The sequence below is a fragment of the Octopus sinensis genome, linkage group LG4, assembly GCF_006345805.1.
Source record: "Octopus sinensis linkage group LG4, ASM634580v1, whole genome shotgun sequence".
Lineage (NCBI taxonomy): Eukaryota > Metazoa > Mollusca > Cephalopoda > Octopoda > Octopodidae > Octopus > Octopus sinensis.
The window spans coordinates 95,770,804-95,780,746 of record NC_043000.1 but is presented as its reverse complement, the minus strand read 5'-3'; the positions used below and the strand labels follow the sequence as shown (position 1 = coordinate 95,780,746).

Sequence of the window (9,943 nt, the reverse complement as noted above, 5' to 3'; positions counted from 1 at the left end):
AGGCAGTTCCTCATTCCTCAAAACGTTAGAACTCCCAGACCAGAGCCTCACAACCAGCAGTTTCACATCATATCCAACATACATACACTCACACATAATTTCTTGTTCCCTTATATATATAAGGGTATGAGTGCATTAAATGAATAAATATATATTTAATGCATGATATATGGATTTATATAATCCAGTGGTAACCACAAAGAAGCTCCTTTGGTGGATCTGGCTACAAACATCCTACTAAACCAATATGTAGAAATGTAATGTAGAGTCCTATGTAGTTGAAATCCAGTAAATCCAATCAGTGAACAGTTTCATGAGGGGTATTAGGATACAAATAAATTCAGGATATATGAGATGAATATACTTATTTCACCAGTTGATATCCATAGGATGACAGCTATTTTGCTGCCAACATCATACAAATAATATTTAGTTTAGTGTTTAATAAATAAATTTACATGTTTGCTATATATATGTATCTATATATATACACACACACACACATATGTAAATGTCAAATGATGAAAACAAGTGCTTAACACCGCATTGGTGGATATAATTTCTTTATTTGTGGTTTCATGGAAAAATAGGAAAATACCCTAGTTTCTTAACACCTTTTTCCATGTGATCAGCTTGAAAAATTAAGACACTAGGATATTTTCTGACTTTTCTTGACATGAAACTAATGGTAGACTTAATTCATGTATATATATATATATATATATATATATATATATAATACACACACATCTGAAAATCTGGAATAGTGATGCCCAGACGTTTTAGTAAAGTTAATTGATAATTTCCTTATAATATTTCAGAATAACATCTGGAAATTGTATTAGAGGTATCATTACCATGTTTATGAGAAGTGGATTAAAAAGGAATATGAATTTTGAAGTATTTAAAAACATCAGTATTAAAATATTCTGATATTATTTTCAAATTATGATTTCCAAACTGCTCAACCAACAAAATAATCACATTTTTGATGATGGAGGTGGAAGTCCATGAGAATATTTGATTTAAAAATTCTAAAATTGTATACTCTAACATAATAAAATAAATTCGAAGACTGTCTTTGCGAAGATGACAGTTCTTACTGGCAAGTTTAAAAGTTAGTTAAAATCCTCAATAAAAAGTTGCACTAGTCTGCGTTGCGTTACTCATGTAAATAGAAAGATTGCATAATTCAATAATGAAACCGAAACTATGCATTAGAACTTCCGGGATAATTATGATAAATTTTCTGCATTAAAAAATACATTTTCTTTGTAACAATATATTTACGAAATTAACTGTTACCTGAGTTTTATAATAATAAAACTCACAACTTAATTTTCAACATCAAAAATGTTAAACTGAATTTATAAAACTGTCGTCATCAGATATGTTGATATATGTTTTTAATTTTAAATTAAAGATTTTTAAAATTAGTATTAGTATTTTTTATTTTGTTAAATGAATGGAAACTATTTTTTAATTCACTTTTAAGATCAAATTCCGTCAAGAAATCTAACATGTAATGAGAAATTAACTCCTGCTGCTTGAGTTACTGTACAGCATGTTGTAAGGGGCCTCATTGCGTGTTTCCTGTTGGGTTTGTAAGCGACTCGGACCGACTATCTACATCGCATCTTGGAAAAATCTTACCATTTATTTGTCAAGCATCTTTTAATAGTTTTTGCTACACGAAAACTATAGTAAAACGTATTTTATACAGAAACAAAATCGAGAAATTTGCTTTAAAATTTTCTTATCAGAAAAGGTAGTTGATATTTCTTTTTATATTTATTAATTCAATTATATAGATTTCCTAAAGTCTCTCTTTCAGTTTTGAGTTTTTCTTTTTTAAAAAAAAAAATTAATATTCTGTATTTATTCATAAAAGCAACTGTCGTATTTCGTTGCAAACGAATGTCATTTCAATTTTGAATTATATCATTGCATTTGTAGGATTAGGCTATACGAAGAATTTTTTTTCATCGATGCGTTTGTGTATACTAGTGAAAATTATGCTTGGCCGGAATTAGAGAGCAGAACAAAAACTGAAGCGGGGAGGGGGTTAATTCTTGAAAAGCGTTCGGTGAAAACTATACTTCAAAGCAAGGTTTGCAGAAAGAAAAGTTCAATATAGATGTTTACTAATGTTCTTTATTTGACTGCTTCCTCGCCCTTTCATTCTCAATTAAATGATCGAGGTCAGTTTTTGGCAGTGGATCTGAGTTTTCTCTCTGCGATAATAGTTGCATTAGATATTGCCCCAGCTGCCAAAGCTCCACTCCTCCAACTTGTTTTCTGAAGTTGACATCGTGGCATACATTCTGAGCTTGATTTCACTTTTTTTTATCGTTATCTATTAAAAAATGTAATTAAAACTTTTATTTCAATTTTGATTCATCTCACCTGCCTATTTTGAGAAGTATCTTTTCTTGTTCTAAAATAATACGTTTTAATTTTTTTGTCAAGGTGTAAAACCTTTCCAAAACTCAACGCATTTTTCAATTTAGTACCTGTCAAAATTTTCGCTTGTAATAAATTTTTTAATCGGACTTTCAGGTAGTTTTACTCAAGATTTTTGAAATCGTTTAAAACCTGAGAAATTAGTATAAATTTTGTGCTTACTCTAAAACCTATTCTTTCTTTTACTAATATTGAACATCTGTTCAAGCATTAATATTAGATTAATATATTTTAAGGACATATATTTTTCGTGAAGTGGATAGTTTTCTTTATGATTAACACAATTGGATCGTGTTAATATAAAGATATATTGGTCTGTAATATTGTTTATAAAACTAGGGTATGTTATTTGCGATTGCTTATGTTACTTTAGAAGTAATAACTTTGGCAATTGTGCAGCACCTGTCGATGGTTACTCGAAATATATAAAACACTTTAGACTTCTAATGTTAACCCTAGTTAATTTTTTTATTATAAAAGTAAGCTATTATTTTTTAAATTTCACACAAGATCTTTAAACTTCGGTTTCACATACCAGACCGAAAAAGAATCTGTCCGCTAGAATTGCTAGAACTAGCAGTCAAATATCCCAGAACTCTCACCTTACCGTCTATATTGGATACTGTTGATTTTGATATACAAAAAGACGGGATTGTTACAGAATGCTTTTGATCAGCAGTAACCTGGGGCTAAATAACTAAATGTAATTTTTAAAAATATATTTAAAAGCTGTCTTGTTACGAAATAGCCTTTTTATAATTGTTTCCTGGTGCCATTAGGTCAACGAACGACCCCTGGTGACGACAAGCACTCTGTGCTTATAATTAAATTTGGTGGGGAGAATATAAGGGTGGTTTTCCCCGTTGCTTTCCTTCTAGCGTTGTTGTTATTTTCGAGATACATTAATCCTGAGAGAATGAAGGAAAATAGCCCTAGTATCTGACTGGTACTTTATCCATCATAAAATTATTTAAAAAAAAAAAGTTGATTTTCGCAAGATTTTCAGTGCAGGGTACAGAACCGGAAGATATACCACAAGGACTTTTATCTGATGTTCTAATGATTCGCATAGCAATGAATGCTATTGTAATTAAAAAAAAAAAATCTTTGAGGACTTAAAGTGTAAGACTGAACAGAACATATCATCTATTATCAAATCCATCTATGATAATGACTTCAGCTGTTTTTGAATATTATGTAAACGAGAAATTGCACTTTGACCTGTATGTATGTGTGTGTGTGTATATATATATATATATACACATATAGAAATATATATACACACACACACATATAGATCATCTTCAACCATACTGACATGGGTTGAGTAATTTTACAGTATCTGGCAGATCAAAAGACTGCATGATGTTCCAACATCTACTTTGGCATGGTATTTTGAGGTTGGAGGCCCTTCCTAATACCAACCACTTTGCAGAGTGTATTTAATGCTTTTTCCTTGGCACCAGCACTACTGAGGCCACCATGTTACTTGCAAACTAAGACCCTATATATATATGCAGTACATGGAGCAAGGGTGGCTGTCTAGCAAGCTAGCTTCTGAACCACATGGTTCCAGGCTCAATCCCATTGTATGGCATCTTGGGCAAGTGTCTCCTCCCTAGCCTTGGACTGACCAAATCCTTGTGAATTTCACAGACAGAAACTGAAAGAAGCCCATCGTATATGTATTTGTGTCTCTTTGTCTTGACATTGAGTGATTTAAAGGAGTGTTACTAGCAGACAAGCAGTGTCATTCATTTCCAGTCTTCTGTAAAAGCATGTTCTGGCAAAGGGAAATATTACCTTATTTGGAAACAAGTAAGGGTTGGTGATAAGAAGGGCATCCAACCATAAGAAATCTACTTCAACAAAATTCTGTCTGACCCATGCAAGCATAAGACATCTTAGTTACTAAGAAATTCAATTGTGCATTGCTGCATACACACATACGCACCACTGTAGCAGATTTTAATTACTTGAAGTTTTGTTAGATACAAACTTTTCCTATCACTAACCAATTTAGTATGGAAAATATTTAGTGATTTCAAAATCAAACTTGATATTTTTGTGGATGAAATTTTATAAGGTAAAATGAGCATAGAATAGTTTATTTGGAACTTGTATTAGCTAAGTGTAGATAATGAATGCAGATTAAATTTGATTTTATGACTTCAAGTATTTTTGCTTAAGCAATTTAATTTCAGAATGATGCAAATTAGGATTTAACTTCATCTAATTAGTAACGTTTTTAATTGTAATCATTTATTTTTATTTTTCAGGATGGTTTCTTTACTATTACATTTTTGGCAAAATCATATTTTTGTTAAATTTGAACATATGTTAAATGGAATTACTGATGTTAAATGATGGAATGTACCCCCTTGATAATCAGTAAGTACATTTTTATTTGTATAATTTAACATAACCCCAAAAGTTATTAAAATGCATTGAAGACAAAAAAAAAAATGAAAAGTGATGTTTTTTCAGTAGTGTGGGTTAGTATCGGATTAACTGCTGAAGATCATATAGTCAAGCCTTACCACAGCTATCATCCTGTGCCCTTAATTTAGAGACCTGTTTTTTTTTATTCATATGTTCAAGCATAGCTGTGTGGTTAAGAAGCTTACTTTCCAACTATGTGCTTTCAGGTTCAGTCACACTGCACAACACCTTGGGCAGGTGTCATCTGTAATCTTCAGGCTAACCAAAGCCTTGTGAGTAGATTTGGCAGACAAAAATTGAAAGAAGTTCATTTGCATATATATTTATATAAACACATACAAAAACACATCTATATCTGTGTATTTATGTATGTATTGACATGGAATTGATATAAATGAACATCACTGTCATACAAGCCAAAAAAAAAGCACTTCTGGCCTTGGGGAAATATTACCCTGCTTGGAAATAAGGGTTGGTGACAAGATGTGTATCTGGCTATGGAAAATATCTATCCTAGCAAATTCCATCTGATCCATGCAGACATGGAAAAGTGGATGTTAATTGATGATACATATATGCATACATGTTAGTTTACAATTGTATTTCTCCAAAAATCACAAGCTACAAGCAGTAATGTTGCTGTCATTTCTCCTGTCAACAAATCATTCAGTGCCATTGCACCTTCAAAAATATGTGAAATCCTATTCAAAAAACAGTTAAGGGTATTCAACTATAAAACATTATCTCAATTATATAGTTGTCTCACCCATGGAAAAAAACAAGTACAAAATAGATCAAAAACAAAGAATTTCATTAGTTAATAAATGGAGTGGGGGTCATTCAGCTTAACCCTTTAGCATTTAAACTGGCTTAAATATTCTACATGTTTTATGTTCAAACTGGCCAGATCCAACATCTCACACCCACCTTACAATGTCAATCTTAAAAAGAAAATCACATCATTGAAATCTCAAAGCTACATGATTAATCTAAAACAACATGAATATATAAAGCATTACATTTGACAAAGTAATCTGAATGCTAAAGGGTTAAGATAACTTGTGACAACATAAATATTCAAGTTAGTGGAAACTGTTCCAATTTTAGAAACAGAGATATAAAATAATGTCTGTGATCGCTGGTACTCAGAAGTTCAACATGTTCTATTAAAGTGATGCTACTCAAATAAAAAAGCATCTCATTTTGACTTTAGAGCTTGATTGCTACTTTTGACTATTTTACCTTTGTGATTTCACAAAATTTTATTTTCTCTGAATCCATTAGTAATGGTTGTCTAATAAATGTGGATGGATATAGTATTCTGTAATATTTGTACTTAATAAGCTGAAATTATTACAGCATTCTTCAGTTACCTGAAACACTGAAATACTTGCCTGACATTTCCTTGTGGTCATTCAGGGTATTGTAAAATGTTGAGATCTCCCCATTCCCACCAACTCAAACTCTAATTGAATAGTTTTATAATCAAAGGTGTTCCAGCTATGACTATCCCATCTTTTAGTCAGTCATAATGCATCCAGGACCACATTATCCAATGTATTCTTCCTCATTTAAGAGTAAGGTGTCTTAAAAGATTTTACTTTTTGTTGGCTTGTATTTATACAGTTATTTCCTGTGGTGTGTAAGCAACTTACATGTATGTATACTCCTTTACTCTTTTACTTGTTTCAGTCATTTGACTGCGGCCATCCTTGAGCACTGCCTTTAGTCGAGCAAATCGACCCCAGGACTTGTTCTTTGGAAGCCTAATACTTAATCTATCGGTCTCTTTTGCCTAACCGCTAAGTTACAGGGACATAAACACACCACCATCGGTTGGGAGGACAAACACAGACATATATATATATATACAATGGGCTTCTTTCAGTTTCCATCTACCAGATCCACTCACAAGGCATTGGTCGGCCCGAGGGTATAGTAGGAGACACTTGCCCAAGGTGCCACGCAGTGGGAATGAACCCAGAACCATGGTTCCAGGTTGGTAAGCAAGCTACTTATCACACAGCCACTCGTGTTTATGTATATATAGGTGCAGGCATGGGTGTGTGGTAAGAAGCTTGCTTCCCAACCACATGGTCCTCAGTTCAATCCCACTGTGAGGTACTAGGAGTAAGTGTCTTCTATAACCTCAGGTTGACCAGATTGTAAGAGGATTTGGTAAATGGAAACTGAAAGAAGCCCATCGTATATATGTGTGTGTGTATATATATATATATACACACACACACACACGTATGTGTATCTTTGTTTTTCCCCATCACTGCTAGTACTGGTGTGTTTACATCTCCGTAACTTAGTGGTTCAGTAAAATGACTAATAGAATAAACACCAGGCTTACAAGAAAAATAAGTACTGGGGTTGATTTATCCAACTAAAAATTCAGGTGGTGCCTCACTATGACTGCATTTTAATGATTGAAACAAGTAATAGATAAATATATACATATATGTGTGTGTAAAACAAACCATCCTGCAGCACTATGCTTTTGAAGATTAGTGGAATCCATTGATTAAAATAAGTTATGGATTAGCAACAGGAAAGGCATCTAGCTGTAAAAATAAAACCATACGTGAATGCATATTTGTCCAACTCATGTTAGCTTGGAAAAACAGATGTACAATGAATGAACAGTATATATATATATATATATATATGTAAATTGTCAGTTCACATTTGTTGCTTCAATTACAGATAATTTCATTGTTTTTCTATATATATATATATATTATTTCTTTCAAACATTGAATATCATGGTTTTAACTTTTTAGCATTCAGATTTCCTTAAAATATAATGCTTGTTCATTCAAATTTTTTTTTGCATTAGTCATGCATTACTTAGTAGCTTTGAAATTTCAATGATGAGATTGTTTATTTCTAGAATAACAGTGTAAGGTAAAATGTCAGAAGCTGGATCTGGCCAGTCTGAAAATAAAAAAGTTAGAATATTTTGGCTGGATATAGCTGGTTTAAATGCTAAAGGGTTAATGTGTCTTTTTTCATACTTATATGGGTCAGATAGAATATGTTCAGGCAGATTCTTTATAGCTGGATGCCCTTCTTGTTGCCAACCCTCATCTATTTCTGAGTAAGGCCCTAGCTGGTCATATTTTTATAGAAGACTGGAAATGAATGACACTGCTTGTATGATAGTGACACCCTTACAGCTATCACATGATATCAAGACAAAGAGACACACACATATAGTGTGTTTCTTTCAGCTCCCATCTACCAAATTCACTCATAAATCTTTGGTCTGCCCAAGGCTAAAGTGAAATGCATTTACCAAAGGTGCTACACAGTGGGACTGAACCAGAAGCCATTTACTTTATACAATTTAATTTTTTAAGGTATTACTCTTTTCTTATATTTCTTTACTGTTTTTCATCATTGGTCTGTGGCCATGTTGCAGTACCATTTTCAGGGTTTTTTAGTTGATCACAGTGATCCCAATACTTGGTTATTTTATTGCATGGTTATGGTACCATTTTAACATGGTACTGGTTTTAACCAGCAGTGTTGTCACATACACACACAAACATGGATACATACAAACTGATTACAAGTAAGTTCACTGCCATCAATTCACCATGAAGAAAATTTACCAAGAAAAATATCCATAGTATCTCACCATTATTAGTTAAAAACTATTTTATTGAAAGAAAAAAGACAATGAATTGATGATGGTGAACTTTCCCAGTGGCGAATTGATGACAGTGAACTTACCGAACATGATATAAACTATATACATGTCTACACCAAATGCATCAATCTATCTGTATGCACATACCCACATAATAGGCTTCTTTGTAGTTTCTGTGTACTAAAATCCACTCAGAGAATTGCTCCTCTTGTGGCTGTGGCGGACTTTATAAGACCCTTTCACAGTGCAAAGCTGTAGGATTGAACCTGAAGGGTGTGGTTGTGAAACAAATATGATAACCATATAACTGTTCTTGCATCAACGTATTCAGTAATAGTGATTTCAAATTTTGGTACAAGGCCAGCAATTTTTAGGGAAGGGTTAAGTCAGTTATATCAACCCGTGTTCAACTGGTACTTATTCATCGATGCAGAATTTTTTACAGCTGGCTGCTTTTCCTGTTGCTAGCTCTCATCTATTTCCATATAATTGTAATTTCCTCATGGCCAGATGTATTTTCATGGAAGATGGGAAACAAAGGACATGTCCAGACATATTGCACAATTTTAATGTCCACTTTTCCATGTTTGCGGAGCTTATTGAGGCGAACTTTTTCTACATTTGAATGCCCTTCCTGTTGCAAACCCTTTTGTTTTCAAGCAAGATAGTATTTTCCCATGGCCAGGCATGTTCTTGCAGAATATTGGAAACAAATGATACTCTTTGTGTGATGTCAAGAGAAAGAGACACAAACACACATTGCATACATGTACACATAACAGGTTTCTTTCCATCTACTAAATCCACTCACAAGGCTTTTGGTTGACCCACGGCATTAAAGACATTTGCCCAACGTACCATGCATATACATGATGGGCTTTCAATTTCTGTTGACCAAAACCACCCAGAAAGCTTTGGCTAGCCCTGAGCTATACTAGAAGACATTTTGCCCAAGGTACCATACAGTGGGACTGAACCCAGAACCATGTGATTGAAAAGCAAACTTTTTACTAGGCTTTAAGTGTCTATCTACTACCTCCTTATCTGAAGCTGTGTAAGAAGACACTTGTCTAAGGTGTCATGCAGTGTGTGTAAACCTAAAACCACATGGATGGGAAGCCTAACTGGACAAATTGTATATGAAATTGTCACAGATTTCTTTGACCAGTTAACCTATCAGCTGATTATGGTTTCTTAATGTTTCATTCTTACAGATACTTTAATGACTTCTAATAGACAAACGGCTACAAATTTTTTGGCAGGCAATGAGGTTCATCAATATTTCACAAGTACCTGAAAGGGTCAAAGAATCAGAATCCTAATTTAAGTGTGAAATGTGTTATTTCCATACAGGAATATAGCATTTATCTTATAGAT

General features: G+C 33.2%; 1 protein-coding gene across 1 annotated transcript in view; it reads left to right on the top strand.

The window, feature by feature from the left end:
• Positions 1-4,736: 4,736 nt before the first annotated feature.
• The window catches only part of LOC115211033 (KAT8 regulatory NSL complex subunit 1), an 86,279-nt gene continuing 81,072 nt past the window's right edge, over positions 4,737-9,943 (top strand). The window contains exon 1 of the mRNA XM_029779891.2: positions 4,737-4,854. The gene's annotated coding sequence lies outside the window, so the exon portion shown is untranslated. The remainder of the gene's footprint in view (positions 4,855-9,943) is intronic.